This window comes from Sander vitreus, chromosome 12, assembly GCF_031162955.1.
Source record: "Sander vitreus isolate 19-12246 chromosome 12, sanVit1, whole genome shotgun sequence".
Lineage (NCBI taxonomy): Eukaryota > Metazoa > Chordata > Actinopteri > Perciformes > Percidae > Sander > Sander vitreus.
This window is the reverse complement of record NC_135866.1, coordinates 13,112,546-13,131,054: the sequence shown is the minus strand read 5'-3', so window position 1 is coordinate 13,131,054 and position 18,509 is coordinate 13,112,546. Positions and strand designations below refer to the sequence as shown.

At 42.1% G+C, this 18,509-nt stretch overlaps 1 pseudogene across 1 annotated transcript; it reads right to left on the bottom strand.

The window, feature by feature from the left end:
• Positions 1-992: 992 nt before the first annotated feature.
• Positions 993-18,509, bottom strand: LOC144526427 (desmoplakin-A-like; annotated as a pseudogene). The gene is made up of 24 exons (XR_013502753.1): positions 18,112-18,509; positions 15,912-15,996; positions 15,575-15,693; positions 15,103-15,247; positions 12,989-13,113; positions 12,761-12,814; positions 12,483-12,650; positions 12,189-12,293; positions 12,012-12,107; positions 11,792-11,917; positions 11,433-11,585; positions 11,160-11,314; positions 10,667-10,793; positions 10,320-10,506; positions 9,978-10,200; positions 9,578-9,759; positions 9,232-9,370; positions 8,616-8,809; positions 8,313-8,475; positions 7,853-7,937; positions 7,616-7,723; positions 7,247-7,345; positions 5,267-7,084; positions 993-4,718 (listed from the first exon to the last, which is right to left on the bottom strand). The product of XR_013502753.1 is annotated as a desmoplakin-A-like (transcript).

Genomic DNA, 18,509 nt, shown 5'->3' with positions numbered 1-18,509 from the left:
CACTGCGCCGCTAGGGCTGTCTCCCTCGTTCCCTCCCCCTTCCACCCTACCTCCCCTCTCTGCGGCCTCCTCCCTCTGCCTGTCTCCATTTGTTCTCACCCAGACTTCCTCCAACCCCCCCCACCCAAGACATTTAATCACATAGTAATAAACATATTAGCCTATTGTTATGTTTTTTTTTGCATTTCCTACTATAGGCTGCATCACCCAAATCAAACATTTAGGCCTAATAGGCTGTGTGTTAAGTCAAGTCAGTTTTGTTCATGTAACCCAAAATCACAAATTTGCCTCAAAGGGCTATAATGCCCTTTATGTATGTTTATGTTCAAAACTTTGTACATTATGTCAATTTCTTTTTAACTTTTTGGTTCACTGGTATAATATGGGCTACATAAATATGTTAGCAATAATAGTTGGGTTTACCCTGTTTTGGCCGAAATGCACTTGACCTATCCAAGTATAATGACTTCGTAAATGCCTTTTATTGTTCAAATGATACTCATCTGGTTTATCTATTGTAATAAAATGTCTTAATTTCCAGATCGAGGTGTCTGGACACGCAGTTAAAATATATTTAGGCTACAAGAAAAACATGCTTGATCCTTTATATGTAATTCTTGGTTATCAGTACCTATATTTATTTATTTATTTATTTATATATAGGTAGGCTATACGAGGCTATACAAACATTATACAAACAGCTCCTGCATTGCTAGTGGTTTAGTATGTTAATAATTCCAACATCACAGTCCTGCTAATATTACACTATAACCAAAGTGTACAATTTTGTTTTCTACCTCTGTGGTACAACTTTGCTTAGACGGCAAACAGGCTTGCATTCAAACCGTTTTAGCATGACAATTAGCGCCATCCATAGGTCACAATGGATACTGCGGAGCCTCTCCTTATACAGGGAACTGCTTCAGCTTTTTTATGCACAATACAGATATACAGCTAGTACATGAATTAATGAGTAAATGAATGAGTCGAAATTGTTATGACAACTTTATTTTCGATCATGTGAGAATAACGTTTTAGTGATCAATACATTTTTAAGCTAAACCTCAGCATTTGCAATTAACAAAAACATTATTTTCCCCCAAAACATAAATGAAAACATAAACGTCAAGCTGCAAAAAAACTAAGAGCAAAAACTAGCATTTTTGACTGCATGCTAAAGCTGAGGTGAACAAGCATATTTTGAAATAACAAATGTTACATGTTACATTCTAAAACAAAGCCACATATTAAAATGAGCTATGAAAAAATATTTTCCTTTAACATTTCTTTCAGCATTAATTATAACCTGCATTAAGTATAATATTGAAACACCAAATCACCCAAAACAATTAGATTCAGTATTTAAACAAACCTCCCCAAATCTCACAGGTAGCAGAAAGACATTTAGAAAAAGCAAACTGTTACGAAAGCACTCAAACGCCACAGGCTGGGTATAACTACTCTAGTTTCACTCCTTCTATGCTGTGTATTAAGAGAGAGTGTTAGAGCTGAAGTTGGTACTGCTGGAGGAGAAGCTATAGCTGTAAGTAGAGGAGTAATCCACACTGCCTCTACGAGATCCACTCCTGGAACCGGCTAGGGAACCAGCCCTGGACCCAGAGCGTGACCCTGGGTTAGAAACATTGTAAGGGCTGCTGATTCCCTTGGTGGACATTGAGGAGGCCTGCAGCATCTTCATACCATTGCTTTCTTCCACCATGCAGCTGTCCATGGCTTCCTTGTAGGAGATCTTCAGTTTTGTCTTGGGACAGGTCAGGTTCTTCTGGTGATTCCGTGAATCCTGAAGCTTCTGTGCCCCTTGACCATCTAGCCAACCTCTGCGGATAGCCTCTTCAATGGTGATGCGACGTTCAGTGCCAGGCTCTATCAGGCCTCCTGTCAGGTACTGAAACTCCAAAAATCTCTGGCCAGCTTCATAGGGCAACCATGTCTCCTTCACTGCCTCTGCTGCAGACATCTTTCTTTTAGTCTTCACATCCTCAAAACCAACATAGGCTTTCTGGGCAGGTTTCAGCTTAGCGCTCATGCTTTCATCGATGATACTCTGATGGACAGCATCCTGCAGTGACAATCTCTCACCATTGGCAGGGTTGATAATACCACCTGTGCTTGCCTGGGCCTCCAGTAGTCTCTGTGCTGTAATAGTGTCAACTATGCCTCTTCGGAGCGCTTCAGACACAGTGATTTTCTCCAAGGTCTCTGTGTCAAATATAGCAGCCACAGGGCTCTGGTCATCGAACATTTCAGGGGGAGAAACAGTGATTGAAATACTGTTGAAGCGTTTACGGACGGTCGGAGAAGATGGTGCACCCTGGGTGGGACTGCTACAGGTGACCATGTCATCAACGTTGATGGCTGCAATGTTCATCTCTGTGCTGCTGGTTCTGCTGGTTATTTGGTCAGCAATCTGGGTCAAGGTTAGCGTTCCGCTGCGATACTGATCCAAAGACTTCTGGTCAATGACACCGCGGTCCAGGCAGTCCTGGATGTCATACTGGGTTCCTGTTTTCCTATCCACTATCACCAAACGTGCAGAGCCATCAGACCCCTTGATAGTTATTTCCTCCCACTCGCACTCCTGCTCCGACAACTCCAGGAAAGTGTCATAGTCAATTAGCTCCCGGTGATAGGCCTCCCTCACTGACATCTCCAGCCCAGTGTCTGGGTCAACGATCACAACTCGCCTCTTTCGCAGGATATTTGTACGGCTCTCCTGTGACTTCTGGGGGCTTCTTCTTATCTTTGAGTGGCAGGAGTATTAGGCCTGTTTTGCGATCTGTTATGCACCTGTCTTTAAGTTGAAGATATGTCAGGTTTTCCTTAGTATTAGGGTCAAAGAACCCTTTTGTATCATCTCCTTCATAAGTTAGGATCTCATTCATCTCCTTATCAAAGTATCCCCTTTTATAGGCAACAGCAACATCAATACGGTGGCTCTCTTTGGGGTCAATAATCCCACCGCTGGCAATTTGGGCCTCAAGAAGACGGATTCCATGACCTTTCTCAATAAGGTCTTTCTCAATAGCCTGGAAGAGGGAGATTGTCATTCCTGTAGATGGGTCTTTGTATCCAGTTACTGCCTTCTCTGCAGACAGCAGCTTATTCTTGAACTCTTTTCCTACCAGGCCTCTCTTTGAGGCCTCCTCTACTGTCAAAAAACACATTGTTGACTGGATCAACAATAAAGCCAGAAGCAGCTTGGGCCTCAAGAAGCTCCAGGGTGGTTCCTCTCATGAGCAGGCCTTCCTTCATTGCCTGATACAAAGGCATTATTCGGTCATTGGCCTCGTCATAGATCCCTGCAATGCAGGTAGAGCCATAGAGATAAGACTTTAGCTTGTCTTCAATGTCTCTGCTGGTGAGCTTGCCCTCTTTGAGCTTCATCAAATCAGTTTCATCCAGCAGTTCAGAGTCGACAAGGTCTGTAACAGAGACTTCACCACGGAGACCCTTTACTGTCATGGGCTTTTCTGGACCCTGGAGCAGAAGCAAGCCAGAAACAGGTTCCACTATACACTTTTTCCTTAAGTCATTATAGCTTATCTTCTGTCCTGTCGCTGGCTCCATGTAGCAGGTGGGATTTTTTGGCCAAAGCCCTGTAGAGCTCCTCATCAATAAGATTGCGATCCAAAGCCAGATCTATTGGAAGGAACACACTCAGAACAGGGTCTAATATGCCTCCAACAGACTCCTGAGCCTGGAGCAAGCGGATGGCTGTGACTTTGTCTACGCGGCCCTGTTTGCAAGCCTGGCCTACAGATAACACTTTGCCAGTGTATGGATCTTTGAAGCCTGTGCTAGCTGCTTCAGCTGTCGCCAAGGTGTCTCTGTCTTCTGTGTCTACAATCCCTCTTGAGCAGGCAGTATCCACAGGCATCTTTTCATTAAATGCGGGGTCCACTATGTAGCCTGTTGCAGCTTGAGCTTCCAGGAGCATTAGGGCACTCTCCGGGCTGAGGAGTTTCTTGTTTTTTGCTTTAGTGAATGGCATTTTCCCTTGAGAAGCGGATGTCATGCCAGCAATTATGCCGGTACCCTTTAGACTGAGCTGGATGTCCAGAGCTACCTCATCCACGCTCTTTTTTTCCCTTTAGGAGCTGGTCTAGCGTGGCTTTACTGATTATATGACAGTCACAAAGCTGGTGGGCTGTGACTTTGCGGCGCACCCCATCAAATATCAGCTTGGATGGATCGATTGTTGGGACCTTCTCATCTGTCTGGGTCTGCTTGGCCTGAGCGCTGGGTCTCTGCTGCAGCCTGTGTATTTCTCTCTCCAGGGCATCTCTCTTGAGAGCCAGTTCTGATGCCTCCTTTTCAGAGATCAACAGACGGCTCTTGAACCTCTCCTCTACACTCTTTAGCTCCCGCATGAGCCTTTCAATTTCATTCTTCAGGGAGAGCCTGTCTCGTTCAGCCTTGTCTCTGTCAGATTCAAACTGCCTAATCTGGCTGTCTCTCAGCTCGTACTGGCTCTTCATGTAGTTGAAATCCTTGAGGACAGCATTCTTTTCATCCTGCAGCCGCTGTTTGTTGCGGAGCTCAGTCTCTAGTGTGAGCTTGATGCGGGTGAGCTCCTCTTCTGTGCGCTGCTGACGAGTCTTGTCCTGCTCCAGCAGTTTAAGCTTAGATAGCAAACTGTCCCTCTGCAGCAGCAGCTCACTGTATTGGCTTTGGGAATCATGCACCATCATGGATGTCTGGGGAGAAATAAGAAAACACATCATTATGTCTTTAAAGGAATGCCAATAAGTGATGCACAGAGAAAAAAAAGCAGACTATGCAGAGCCACAACTCTAATGAACTAATTACACAGCATGTTGTTAAGAGCCTATCAACATATACAGTTGTTCATCATTTGTAAAGTCACAGGCAAATTGAATGTTAAGAAATGTCAATCGGTTGTCAGTACTGGTTGAACCAATTGATAATGTATATACTGTATGTTAAAAGATATGTACATATATGTAATACATTAATTAGTATGCAGTGATTAATTGAGATAGTTTTTATCATGTGAGTCAGTCACATAATATGCAAAGTCAAAAGGGTGAACAAAATGCATGTCAAAGCAAGACCATTTGTAAGCAAGTGAATTTCAAGCAAAACTCCTAAAATAAGTCAGGTGTCACTAATATAACAGGGCCAGTTTGAAATAATGCTTAGTCTTAATGCAGCCATCCATGCAAAAGCAGACAACAATTAGTTAAATTATGTGTAGAGGATCCTTCAATGCCATCAAAAATACCTCGATTGATTGCTTTTGGAATTTGTCTGTTTCCAATTTAAGCTTTTCTCTCTCCTTGGTCAGGTCATTGATGAGAGCCTGGAGCTCAGCTGTCTTCTTGGTGCTACTCTGAAGCTGGACATGCAAGGCTGAGATCTGAGTGGCACTCTCTCCATCAATAGTGGCTTTGCTAAGCTTCAGCTCATCTCTCTCCTGTCTAACTGTCCTCAGCTCCTCCTCCAACCTCAGTCTCTCCTTGGTCAGGTTCTGCGTCAGAGTCTTCAGCTTTTCGATCTCGGTAGTGTATTCGTTAAGCTGGCGGCTCTTCTCCTCAATGGTCTTATACAGGCTCTCATTGCGTTGGTTGAGCTCAAGAGTCCGAGCCTGTTCCTGCTGGAGTTTCTGTTTAAGTGTCCTCAGCTCAGCCGTGACAGCTGCCAGTTCTTGCTTGGTGACTTTATGCTCATTTAGACTCTTATCCAGAGCCTCCTGGAGGGCACTGATGTCCTGCTCATACTTCCTTCCATAGTTGGAAGTCTCTAGCTGGACAGACTTCAGTGTGCTAATTGTGGTGGTGTGCTCTCTGCAAGTATGGGTCATCCTCTCCAACTCTGCCTCCATTCTCTTTCTACGTGTGAACTCCTCCTGGGTTGACTTCTTTTGCTTCTCCAACTCTGCTTCCATTCCATTCAGAGAGCACTGAAGTTCTCGGATACGGCTCTGCAGCCTGACAGTACTCTGCTCAGCCTGGGATTTCTCACTGGTCTGCTTCTCCAGCTCTACTCGGGTGATGCTGATCTCCTGCTCGTACACTTTAAGCTTGTTAATGGACTCCAGATAGGAGGTGTTCTTTGCCTTCAGGTCTGCCTCAGCCTGTTTCAGGTGATGGATTTCCAATTCCAGAGCTCTCCTCTTTTTCCCCTCCTCCTCCAGGTTAAATGTTAGCATGCTGATCTGCCTGGACTTCTCCTGGTTGTTTTTGATGGCCTCCTTCAGTTTGAGCTCATCCTGTCCTCCCTGCTGCATGAGTGTTCTCAGCTGAATCTCCAACTCGCTGCGCATCCTTGTTTCTTGTACCACTGAGGCCCTCTGCTGGCTGGCCTCCTGCTCTGCTCTGCTTTTCTGCTCTTCTGTGTGAGCAATGGACTGCCTCAGTCTCCTCAGCTCCTCCTCTAGATCTCTCTTCTCGACAGTGAGTCTGTCAACTTGCAGTCTCAGTTCTGCTGTGTCTTCTTCTTTCTGCTGTGAGGCTTTTAGGATTGTGGTCTTGGTAACGTGGATCTGTGTCTCGTATGTCTGCTTAAGTTGATTAACCTCCTGGGTGCACTGTGTTCTTACCTTTGAGATTTCTGACTCAGCGTTTCGTCGACGAGTCGCTTCTTCGATCTAGCAGTATCTTCATCCTCTCCAGTTCATGGTCTTTGTCCTTCACAGACTTTTCCAAGCCAATTTTGGTCCAGTTGAATTCGTCCTGTTCTTTCTGTCTGCGGCGAAGAGCCACCTCATACTCTTCCTGCTGGCTGGTGTAGCGTTCCTCTGCCAACATTCTTTTCCTCTTTTCTTCATCCAGCTGGTATTTAATGCGGGTCAGCTGGTCGTTGAGCTCTTGAAGCTGGTTGTGTGTGCTGTCCAGGCTCTCCTTGGTAACGCTAACTTGTATTGCTGTGTTTCTCTTCACTTCCTCCATAGAAATGAGCTGTTCTCGTGATTGAGTGAGGTCCAGCTTGTAGCGGGCCAAAGCATCCTCGAGAGACTTGTTTTTTCTGGTTACGGTCCTGGAGGTCAGTCCTTCAGGCGCTTTAGTTCCTCCTCCAACATCTCGATCTTGGTGTTCCTGATCTGAGAGCATTGACAAAAAGCAGAAAGAGCCTCAGTCAACTACTTTCATATTGTTAATTTGTTCACTGATGTTATTTTTTTATCATACTATTTATTTTACTAACACAGTATTATCGACTTTTAATGATGTCTTAAATGGCATCATACAAATCCGACACCTACCTTTAGCTCTTCCATGTTCTTCAGTAGCTCCCCAAGGAACTTGTAGTAGTCACTAGAGCGGGTGAGTAGCTCTATGTAGTTGGACTGGAGGTCAGCCGCCTGATGGGAGTTAAAAAAAGGTGGATGAATACTGATGTCAAATGTTCATGAGTTAATTTCATACCGGTGAGCTCTTTACATGACGGATGCAATTAGGCGATTAACATTTAAATTGGTTGTATTACATGAGCTCATAATACAAAAGAAAATAACCATTGTATAATTTATACGTATGTATATACAACATATAATGATAACTTGAATGTGTAATAACTAATATCTAAATGAAAATTGGTTTACTATGACTTAATGGAGAGACAGCACTCATACCTCTTGTCTGACCACAGAAGAGGGGGACTGCAGCATTGTTCTCTTGATAGGAATATTAAGCAGAGTTTCCAGGCCTGAACCGTAGGAAGCCAGCTGCAGCTCATAGTCCTAAAAAACCCACAACACAACATGGACTTCATTATTTGTACAATGTGTGCCTTCGGTTCATCAGCTTGTAAACATCTATAAAAATGTTTTAAAATGAAAGAAAACGGTGCACATTAAGTGACAACCTACCTTTATGGAGGTAGCACAGGTGTCTGCGTTTTTTCTGCACAACCTCTACTTTCTCCTTCTTTCCTTTAATTTCAGTGTGAAGTGCCTGTGCAGTCAAAAGGGGGCATTAAAATCACTGATTTAATCTGGCATGACACTGTCCAGTTGGTGCTTCTTCTCAGACATCCATTACTTTCTTAGACAACAATGTTAATGATATTATAATAAGCAGTTACTCAAATTAATTTTCTTGGTCTCAAGGGAAAGTAAGCAGAATTCCATAAATCATCTGAGAAAAACTGACACTTTTTGCAACACTTTACACTGCTGCTGTGCTGTGTGTGATGTATAAAATCCACACACCTACACCAAAGTTCACGGCTGTCAGAAGCTCAATAAATTGTAAATGATGGATATTTCCAATTAAAAAAAGTTTCATTACATGATTGCAATATGTTTATGTAAACAAGGAAAGACGTGCCTTCTGTTGGTTGAGGTGGTCCATTAGAGTCTGGATGTCGCTGAGCTTAACCGTCTGAAGGGTGTCCTGGCGCTTCCTGGCATTGTCTATCCACTGTTCCAGCTGACTGCTGCTCTGCTGATAATGATTCAGCTGTTTTTCCTGCTTCTCCAAGTCCCACACTCTGAGGAGGAAAGAGTGGGAGGAAGAGGAAGGGATGAAAGGATTTTTTTTGGGTGTTTTTACCAGCACTGACGAATGGAGGATGTGAAGACATATTCACAGGTACTGAAGCAATGTGTGTACATATACAGACTGTCCTACCTGCTGTCAATCTGGGTTTGGATGCGGCGCCAGCGGTCAGACAACTGACCCACCAGGTCTGAGTACTTGGACAAGTCCACATCACACTTGTGGAAGGGCGCGGAGATTTGACCATTCCAGTGCACTGCTTTAGCCAGGTCAGACTCCATAGCTGTCAGCAGGTCTCTTTTTTGCTCCAGATCACTCTTCATTTGCTTGATTAGAAAATCACAAAATAGTTTAAAACATTTCAACTGTAACAATACATTCTATTTAAGTCTTATTTACATTTAGAGGTGGGCGCTTTGACAATATGTATGATTATGCCATCTTATATTGGATTATTACTACTTTTATTTTTAACTGGATTGTAGTGGTGTGTACACGTATATAGTGGTATAACATAGAAACATGGAAATAGTAAAGTACAAGTACCTCAACTCAAGTACAGTACTTGTATAAATATACTGTCTTACATTCCCACCACTGGGTTTTGTCATGTGACCCATGTGTGGAATCTCAGCCATGTTTTTTGTCCCAGAGAGGACAAAAAGGATTCAGTGAGTGTTTGTATATGTCTTGAGACTGGAAAAGCAAGAGACTGCAGTTCAAACTAAATATAAAAGGTGTGTCAGACCTTTAGTGTGCTCCGATATTTTTCCACCTCTCGAAGGTCCAGAGAGGTGGTCTCCTTCTCTGTCAGCCGGGCCTCATTGACTTTAATGATATCTTCAGCCTGGAAAAGGCTCTGGAGCAAGGCCATAAGAGCCGACAGCCTGTTAAAGACACAAAGCCATTACATTAAATGAACTTATGAATTTCACTACATTTAATGAAAAAATATATTTTTAGTCTATAATCAGTAAAGCTGTATGTTGCCACAAATTCCAGTGCCAGTATTTATTTTATTTGTGCAGTATTTTCTCAATCATTGTGGGATAAATAGGAATAAAAAGGAGATGTGATTAAATTAAATAATGTACCTTTGAAGATAGGCTGTGTAGAGACCCTGCAGGCCTCTCAGTTTTTGGTTGATGATTTCTAGTTCTGAGCGGAGGAACTTGGCATGCTCGGAGTCTGCAGGTATCCCCTCCAGCTGCTTTATAATCTTTTCTCTTAGTCGCAGGTACTCATCATGAATGGAGTCCAAGTCTTGGTGCACAGTCTGGATATCAATATGTCATAATAAGTTACATTTAGCATAATCAGTTGTTTCTCACAGAGCATGAAACAAGAAAGAAAAATTGCATGTTTTGTTTTATTTTTGTTTTACAAAGAGCTCATTATATTTCATCTATATTTTGCCCATTTTGAAATGGGTTTTTGTCACAAAGAAGAACCTAATTTTTCATCAGATAGAACAATAAACAAAAAGTTACACACCTGGAGCTTCTGGATGTGCACCGAGCACTCATGCACACTGTTGTCCCCCAGGGGAACGTGTAGATGACTGGTGAGACCGGACTCAGCCAGCTCCAGCCTGCGTCGAAGTTCTTGCAGACTGTTGAGCAGGGTAAGGCTGATGGTAGAACTGGCTGGGGGAGGATGGACAGGGACCAGGGACGACAGGGGGGCTTGACATTGTCAGGCTTTACCCCTTCTTCCTCTTTATTGGTTGGTGGAAAATGTTAAGAATATCGATTAAAGTGGGAAAATAACAGCAGTATCTTTGCAAATTTAGTGGACTGACAATTTAGGGATAAGGTAAAGACATTTGACACTCACTGTAAGCAGGCAGCTGGATAATCAGTGTATCATAGTAGCTTTGGGCTTTATCAAAATGGCCCTGCATAGTTTTCTTCTCCTCTTCCCCAAACAGCTCAGAACCTTGGCTGGTACGCATGAACTCTTGGTAGTGAGTCTCCAGTCTTTTGATGATATTGCGGTACTCGTCGGGACGCATTTTAGACAGCTGCAAGACAATGGAGAGGGGTCAGGTTAAGCAAAAGGAACAGGAAGTGAGCCAATTCCTGCAGACAGTGTTTCAGATAAGACAGAAACTGAATCTAATTCAGTTTTGCTTGGTATGTTATTGTAACAGGAAAACTCAGAATAAGTTATTGTAATCTTACCATGTTGACAGTGAGGGAGTTGATGTAATTCACGTCTTTGAGGCAATATTGCCATGAGATGAGACTCTTGATGTTGATGTAGAGCTGATTCCAGATGCTCATGATGGCTTCATAATACTGCTCATTCCTAGTAACCAGCAAAAGCCATTACTACGCAGACACTACATGATAAACATAATGTAATTTTTAGCAAACGCAGATATTCTGTTTTCTCTTATCTGAATGATTACTTGCACCTTTGTGGGTTATTGGTTATTTCTTGTCTCTCATGCTTATAAAAAATCTTTTAGAATCTATTGGACAATGTCAGCAAAATATACCATCCCAAAAGAAAGCCTGTTTTCTTATGTAGCTCTGGGAAATTGTATGTATCCAATATATTTATTAGATAAAATAAATCCCCGTGATCTGAACATTTTTAATTGCTCTGACCAATATCTGAACAGGATTTCCCCAGACCTACATTGGTCTACGTTGACTGAATGGTTCTTACTTGTCGGCGAGGCCGATGCTGAACGGGTTTGGTGGAGGGATCAGCAGACACACAGAGGGAATCAACATGTCCATACCTCCAGGTCCTGTCACAAGCCACTTGCTGCGCTGCGAGTTATCTTTCAGGATGCCCTCATTCCCTTTTAAAATCCCTATCTGGAGCACAAAACAGAACACATAAACAGAAGAAAATAATATTTGTAATATTCCACTTTTTACTCTGTGTCTGTGTGCATGTGTGTTTGTGTGTGTATTGAGAGAGCATATATCCCACCTGGTCTTGTTTAAAGTCACATAAGGCCTGTACAATGACACGGCTGTTGCTCTTATCCTCAGGGTTGCGAGGTTTCAGCCTGACAATGGTCTTAGATTTGGTGACCAGACTATGGACCTGCCTCTTATTCTCCATGACTCGCTCCTTATCTTTCTGTGAACATGCAAAAATCCGACTTGTGTTTTTAAATGAGCCACTGCAACTATCATTCAAAGTTCAAAACTCTACAGATTGAACGCAGACATGCAGAGACATTCTATTTAGTCTCTAAAAAATAATGTCACACAACAGAACCAATAGTTTGAGCATGTCTTGTGCTTCACACCAGCAGGAAGAAGTGCAGAAGAGTACAATGATACCTCTAGGTTTTTCAGGAGTTCTGTGAGGTTATCCAGTGGGGTGTTCTTGTCGCACGTGTACTTGTTTCGGATAGTCTCACACTCCTTCTGCAGCTTCGCATAGGTCTCATTGGCCTCCTTGAAAAACTGAAGAGGGCAGCAAAAAAGCTTTGATTAGTGTTCACATGATGACATACAGTGCTCTACCTGTATAAGAGCTAGAGCTGAACTGAGCGCTTACTTGGCTGTAGGCAGCATTCTCCTTCAAATGAACATGGATACACTTGGTGATCTGCAGCAGCCAGCTCCACTGGGTCTGTAAGGTGTCCATGTAGGCCTGTGGGCACACACAAAGTCATCAGTACAAAACCAATAAACACTTTGCTCTTTAGGATAGGAAAACATCCAGACACTTTACTTCAATCTTATCTGATGCAGGGTGGTTGTTGTTCACAAGTCCATCTGCTTTCCCTTTTAGCTTGTTTAGCTCCTTCTCTTTCTCCTCCAGGTCCCTCATCAGCCCCTGTCAGGAGAACAGAAAGTAAGGGACCCAAAAGGCTAGACTTTGGACTCTGAAAGCCAACATACTTAATTGAGATTAAATAGTATATGTAATAAAAACATATCAATTATTAGGGTATAATCCCAGCCATAAACTAAAACAGAAACATCCAACCAGGCGAAAAAGAACAGTTCAGACAGAGATCCTTACTGAGTAGCTCTCTTGCTTCCTAGGGATATACTGGTCGATGTTCTTGTCTCCCCAGTCAAACATAAGCTCTTCCTCCTCTCTCTCATTCACCCACATAATGGCTCGGGAGATCTCCCCGATGATGCCCTGAAGCTCTCGCAGCTGAACCACACGGCTGTGGGAAATTTTTCTGAGACAGACACAATGTAAATTTATGAATTTGATAAAAAGTTACAATGGTGCCACTGATTTTGACAATCTAAAAAAAATACCATTTTTGTTAAAGAGTTTGGTTCTACCTGTAAGCTTTCCCATTCTTGTTCCAAGATGGAAAGGTTGTACTTGTCGCCCCTCTACAAAAAACAAGATTTTGTTTTTTGCTCAGTTTTAAATAGGATTACAAAACCTTTGTACACATGACACATAGATGACCATCCTCCTCAACAAACAAGATCTAAAGACTCCAGTCCAAAGTAAAGAAGCAACTGAGAAGAGATTCAAAACAGGAAAACAGGGTGACCACTTACCAGTTCATCTCTGGCACGGTCTACTTCTTGGCTCCTCTGGATGGAGCTGTGGTTTTTGTTTTGGGTTATGATTTGCTTTTCTATGGTTTCGAGTCATCTCCCCATGGAGCTGTCTCAATCATGCGCTACAAGATGCAGAATCACAATATTTATTACCTTTTAAAATGCAATAACTTCCACATACAATAACAACGTGAAAATTAACCTCATTTGATGCAAAATTACATATTTTGTAGAACGTTACTGTATAATGGTTCATGAAATAATATATTTATACTGTATATATAAACATGTTTAAGAATAAGGCATCATTACTTTTTATTGTCAACAAACTCCATGAAAAACAAACAATGCATAATCCATCTCTCAATGATTTCTGCCCTTCCTACCTGTGGAACTCTGCCCTAAGCCTATTTATTCCTACCAAAGAGACAAATCATTTAAAATAATTCACAAATAAAAAAAATCTTTTTTTCTTAAATCTCTGTAATTTTCCTAAACACCTGGGCACTGCAGTGTTTAGCAAATGCTACTCAAACAGGAGTTAATTGTGCATTTCTTGGGGACTATTTTCAGCTGCGAATTAATACACATGTAGTGCTCTAGTCTGCAGGACAGTGTACTGTATGTGGAATTGACTCAAAGTAACAACATGTGCAACATGTCATGCAATGCAACGGTGTGGCTCATCAATGTGTTTTTTAATAGTTTTAGGAAAACAATGAAGCTCTGGAGCACAGAAGACTAAGCTTTATTGGCTTTAGCTACACAGGCAATCCTTATTCATATAATCAACTCATTGTTTTAGTCTTGTTATGTTTTGTTTTTTTTCAACAATAGAAAACCCACTGAGCCCTCCTTAAAGAATTAAGGCAATATTATTCTAAATCTCAACACATGCACTAGTCTGCCTGCTATCAATTCCCTGACTTCTTTCACTCTTTGTCCTCTAGGTGGCAGCATATAATCATTAAGTCCATTGTTAAGCAGGAAACTATCCCAACTATTCCCCTCGCTTGCAGCACTCACTTAGCTTTGATAAGAGCTCTGCAGGCAAACAGACCTCAGCCAGTCCCTGCTCTTAACTCGCATTTTTCTCTCTCTCTCAAAGCTTTTGTTCTCTCACCACTCCCTTTTCCTTCTTGACTGAAGCTACACATGACTTGGCTGTTAAGAGATTGTCAGCAGTACAGCTAATGTCCAGAGTAGAAAGGTCAACAAAGTTATATGTTGGACTGTAGGTACAATAACTAAAAACGTAACAGTAAACAGTAAATAGAGACACTAAGTAAAAATGGCAGCAGTAGTGCATCAGGTGATATGTTCCCAGTTTTGGAGTTTTAAAAAAGCAAATACCTAAAGTGCAAAGGCTGTCACAGAAAAAAATATATAAGAAATGTTTCTACACCAGATGACAGGGAGGAAATTAATTACTAAATATAAAGGGTGAGGCTTGACGCGTTGACAGAATGACAGGGTGTGTTTTTTGGTTGGGTGTGAGAGTGGGGGGAGGTAGAGAGTAGAATGACTTTTTCCCCATGAGCATGTTACAGTTCTGCTGAACTACCCTGTCCTATAACAACTGACTCAGCGTAGAGTGTCAGAGATCACACTCCTTTACTTCTTTTTGCCCCCCCAGCGTCTTTATCCCCCTCCCTCTTTCCCAACTCTGTCTCTCTTTCTGCATTTCTCTCTCGCCGTCTCTTTCTCAAATGGCAGAGCTCTTTCCTCTTCTTTGTTTCAATCCTTCTTCACCCCCTCTCCCCCCAGGCCTCTTTCACTCACGGATCAGGTTTTGGCAGTGTGTCCTGATGGTTTCAGTTACAGGAGGTCAGAATAAATGATAGTGCACACTTCCCCCTCCCCCTACTCCTCCTCCCTTCACATACAAAATGCTGCACAGTACACTAATTCACCCAGGTATACAGACATGCACACACATGCAGGTGCAGCTATTCATTCTGCACAAACAGGTTACAAAAAACTTTTGGTCACGGAGTTTTGCCAAGATGTTTGTGGATGATGCTGTCACAGAAGGCATCAGACACATTAGCCATATATGTTTTTGTTTTTTTTAAATGTTCTTAAAAGTCTCTGACGTATGAAGAGCTCACCTTCTGTTGGGCAATCCAGGCCATGGCATCATTGAAGATCCTCCCCCCCTCAAGGGAACCCACGCTGCCTCTGTTCCGTCGTATGGTCATACTACTGACCAATTGCTGTTGCAAAGCACCATGCAAGTGCTGGAACTGTTCTAAGCTGTAGAGTTGTACAAAAAAAGGAAAATACTTTGTGAATCTTCTAAGGCACAATGATGGATTAAGAGCTTAAAGAGCTCATCTTGGCAAATACAGCTGAATGACAATAATGTTCAGAGAGCACATAACTCCTCAGAATAACTTTGTCTTTAAAATGTTTGGTTTAACTACAAAATGAAATTAAGATGCTACTCTATGACCTCAAATATTGGCAAATTTACTCATTAACCTGTGGGCAGAATGCATATACACAGTCATGAATGAACACGTGCAAATGCCAACATGAAAATACAGCAAACAAACTCACACTGCACTTTTCTTTTCTTACCTTCTGAAGATGTCATTAGGTATACGCATTTGTTGCAGCTCTCTGCCATAGACCTTCATCTGCTCCATGGTTTCTGCAGCCATGATCAACAGGTTGTCTACCTCCACGGCTGGACCCCCCTATAAAAATCACACAGTATAGATACTGAACTCTAGCCACCTGCAAAATTATACTGATGATGATATCTGTTTTTTTAAATCTGATATGACATCATCATGTTGATGTGTGAACAGAAAACATTATAACAATGAAGTCAATGCCATTCCAATTACCACTAGAAGTGAAAACAAACACTTGGGATCAATTATGTTCAGTGTAATCTGTGTGCTACACTTACACTCTGGAATATCATAGTCGCTCTCTGCAGGAACTCCTGGCACTGGTTTGTCAGGAACAAAGCTTTTTGCTGAATTACCTGGACACTACACATAAGGACAAAAAACAAAAAAATACATTTCCAGAGCTCGTAATACGTGTTTTAATCAATCAATTCTATGTACAGCTAGCTTTGTTTTATTTGTTTGGTTTTTTTAAGTTTTGATTATACTGTTTCAAAGACAGATACTGTTGATATAGTTAATAAGTTACTAGATTGGTAAATGCTTGTAAATGATCATTGGATTTCATGGAAACTAAAATGAATACTATCTGATCCAACATTCTTAATGAACAACATGGCATAACAACAACAATAAAGTGTTAAAATCAAAGAAAGGCCAAAGTAGTTTCTAATGAGGCATAATCCTTTAACAATTATAAACTAGTATTTTAATCCCAACACAAACTCACATGGACATGGAAACAGGTCACCAAAGGGTCACCAATACACCAACCAACTCTTGACTTTCTCTCTTTAAAGAGTTTGCAACTCCCCCATGCACATCCTGTATTTTACTTTAACCTCTGTTCATCATGAGTTAAGCAATTGGGAGTTTTTTTTCCACACAGAAATGGAAATAGTTTGAAAAGCTCTGTCACAGACATCACTGTTATAAATTAGACACTGACATCATGATGGATGATAGCAGTGGGAGGACATTCAAGGGGAGTGTTCATGTAGTTCCTGTAATTCAGAATATTATGAAACAGATCAGGAGTGACCTAGGAGTATTTAGAACAGACGCGTAACTATCGGTAACCAGGGTAAGCGGTGCTTACGGGCCCGGACCAATCAGGGGCCCGCGTGACTGGAAGATATTGATTGACAGCCGGGGCCCCCCTATCGCATTTGGCCACTGACCAAGCGGGAGTGAGAACGGGTCAAATTCATTTCCTTGTTTCAGAGACCGTTCTCTTGTGTGTGACTCGAACATCTCACATTTACCAACAAAACGTACAACGAAAGACCGTGCAGAACATTTCAGACCGTCCTGCCAACCTGTAAACATTTTAACATCAATGTACCCTCTAATGTTTTTTCACTCTAAAGTCACTGAAAGCTGCTGCTGTTTACATCCTGTCTGATCTCTGCAGAGCGACTGACAAACACACACACACACAAAATCACACACGGTGGATGCAGGAAAAACCGGACATGAGACGTACAGGATGACCTAAATTGAGGACAGCTACACTCGTTACCGAAGTGCAATGCTAAGTTAAAGTTCAATAAGTACTTTATTAAACCGTATGAATGTTATACCAACATTTGCAGCATCCTGAGCCTTTTTGGTAAGGTTCCTAGGGAATCTCAGCCCAGAGTAATTAATTAATAGTAATAATTATTATTCTCCCCAAAACAAGTTTCCTTTTTTTTTTTTTTTTAAAGAACTATACAAAAAACTTTTTTTTGCAACTTTCACTGTCTTCTGCAACTTCATTGCAACAAACATACAAAAGACATCGCAACTTTTATCGCGAAATCAGTCATTTTGGGCCGCAACAATCTAAAAAAAACGCCAGGAAATCCTGGAGGGACTGCCCTTGTGTGTTTTTTCATGTGTTATGGTGCACATTCACCAGTGTTTTTTGTTGTTGTTGTTGGTGCGCGTAGGCTACTCCTGATTTTGTCAGTCATCTCATCTCTTATATGCTGTGTCTCTATGATCCTATCCTGTCCTATTGATGGTAGCCTACTCGTGGACATTGCCCCGTCATCACGTGCTGTAGTAGGGGGGCCCGCCTTGATAATCCTGTTTAGGGGCCCGGTGTTGGCTCGTTACGCCACTGATTTAGAAACACATGTTAAGAAATCAAATTAGAAAATCAGGATACTTCTTGTGTTCTTGAACTCAACAATTAGCTCTACAGAATTCAGTAACATGGTTGTGCTCTTCAATGGCGTTATGGCCTTATTGGAACCGTTTGGTGACATGTTTCTCTTTTTGGTAGTAGCCCACTGATAACGACATAATCCCCTAAAACATTTCCAACTGGATTTTATGGCTTTGCTTCGACACAGCTGACATATTTCTCAAGAATGTGCAGTTTATGTTTCGCATTTTGTTATCTATAGGAAGAACATGAACGTTTAATGGCAAATTCAAACACACACTCGTTCCGTAAAACTAACTTCAAAGCAACAGGTGATTACTTACTTCATTCCACCACCTCCGCCCGCACCCATGCCGAGGACTTGCGCTTTCGCTGCCCCCCCGCCGTGCATGGAGGTCCTGGAGAAGGAGGTGTAGATGGTGCCCTGTCCTTGGTAATCTCCCTGGAAGCCGTTTCCACCGACGAACACGTCGTTTCGACCTGAAGTCGTCATGTTCGCCAAATCTTGTCGCGAATTACTTCTCTGGCCCGCGGTAGCCAGTCTTTGGTTTGAGCCGTACAAACTCATGTTTGCCAAGTTGTTGTTTTTTTTATGTTTGAAGAAAGTATTCAAGTTTGCGTCGTTTTTTTTCTGCTGTCCAGACAGAGGACAGACCGCGCACCTCTTCCCCTCACCGTCTCTTGTTGCGCAGATAATGGTCTGCTGTGAATAGACGGAAGC